This window comes from Tupaia chinensis, unplaced genomic scaffold (genome assembly GCF_000334495.1).
Source record: "Tupaia chinensis unplaced genomic scaffold, TupChi_1.0 Scaffold000259_1, whole genome shotgun sequence".
In the NCBI taxonomy this organism is placed as follows: domain Eukaryota; kingdom Metazoa; phylum Chordata; class Mammalia; order Scandentia; family Tupaiidae; genus Tupaia; species Tupaia belangeri.
Window position 1 is genome coordinate 1,068,045 of NW_006159739.1, and position 1,857 is coordinate 1,069,901.

A 1,857-nucleotide genomic window follows, 5' to 3' on the forward strand; every position below is an offset into this window, starting at 1 on the left:
TCTCACTGAACAAATTCCAAATTTAACCGGCTCCAGTGTAACTATCTAATCTCATCACAGACCTGTCCTTCTTGTTCACTGTATTCCACTCACACTGGCCCCTTGCAATTTTGGAATATACCAAAACATCCCCCCTCTTTTATGCAATGTTTATTGCATGGTTTGTTCCTTTTCAACCTTTAGATCCCAGCTTAAAATTTTTCTGAGATATTTTTCCTAACCATTTTATAGAGAAGATCCTCATAGTGACTCTCCATTATAGCACCTGACCATATCCACACGGTACTTCACAATCGCTAACAATGAACCATCTCTTTGTCTCTCCCATTAAACTCAAGGCACCATGAGGGGAAGGGCTCACCATCGTCAGTGCAAGCAGTGGACCTGCTATACAGGACCTTCCATACAGGGTCAAATTCCTCAATAAATACTTGTCAAATGAATGAGCCCGTGAAAAATGCTTCCAAAAGTGAGACATCACACGAAAGTCGTATCACACAGCTCAGGAGCCAGTGGTGGTGTACAGTTGGCGGCAGTCAGAGAATGGCTGAATGGCAGAGCTTACTGAGTGACTCCCATGTCCCCAGTTTTAGGTCTTCACATACATTCTCTCTCTAGATCCTCATAATCCTAGGAGGTCAATATTAATAGCTTCACTTTATAAATCAGACAAACAGCCGAGTCTCAACCTGCTCCAGCAGCACAACGGAGAACAGTAGGCTTAACCCAGACCTGTTCATCTTCCCTCCAAACTGTACTACCAGGGAAAAAATTAAACTGCTACTGTATTTTATCACTGCGTACTTATTTTTCTATCCATATGCTGAATGTAATTTATGTGTATAATAGAAAAGTCAGAGAGGTACTACTCATTTCTACTCTAAGAACAGTTTTTGTTTTTTGGCTCCTCCTAAATCTCGTTTTATCTAGGACCAGTGGAGGCAGAATCATGCAGCAAATCCAAACTACAGGTAAACCAGGCATTTTGTTGGAATACTTTTCTAGAAGTTTCTCTCTTTCTTTTTCTCTTTCTCCCCAGAGTAAGAAGCTACTCTGATGAGGAAGAAGGTCTGTGCTACATTCATTTCACAGGACTTGAGGATCAAGGTACATTGGCTGAATTTGCCCTCTGGACCTATTATGAACTGCTGCTCTGCAGGTCCCAGAAGATGCAAAGCTAGTCTAAGGGGATCTGATCCACAGTCCTGACAGTACAAGCAAGGGCTCCAAACATCTAAACAAATGACTAATAAAACAAATAAAAGCCTGGCTTGCTCCCTTGACCACCTCTGGGTAAAGGAAAGTGTTGGAGGCCGGCAGCTGGTGTCACCGGTGATTAAGGTGCTGGACTCCCACATGGCTGACCATGGTTTGACTCCCAGTCTTGGCGGCTTGCTTTCTCACTTTCCCTATCTCTTTCACTGGTCAAACTGGAAAATAATAAGGATGATAAATAAAACAGAAAATAATTCTTTTTAAAAAGAGAAGAAAAATGCTAATAGAAAGGTGGGAAAGTCCTAAATGGTTCTGCTTGGCACTGAGAAGATACATAGACTCACTACAACAGACCTTAGAGACTACCCATTTAAACCGCCCCTTTTCACAGTTAGCAAACAGCCCAGGCTGGTGGCTCTTTGCCAGGCCAAGAGAAGCGAGTCCCTGGTGCCTAGTCACATGCTCTTCCCACTGCCTCACACTGCCGCCCCAAGGGAGAACTAGTGACTATGCCAAAGTAATCAAGAGGTAACACCCAGATGCTCTTCAGTGTGTAAATCCTACAAGTTTCTCTTCACCCTCCATCACCTAGAAAATCTGGAGCACAAAAAAATAAAAAAGAAAACATACACACTAAAAACG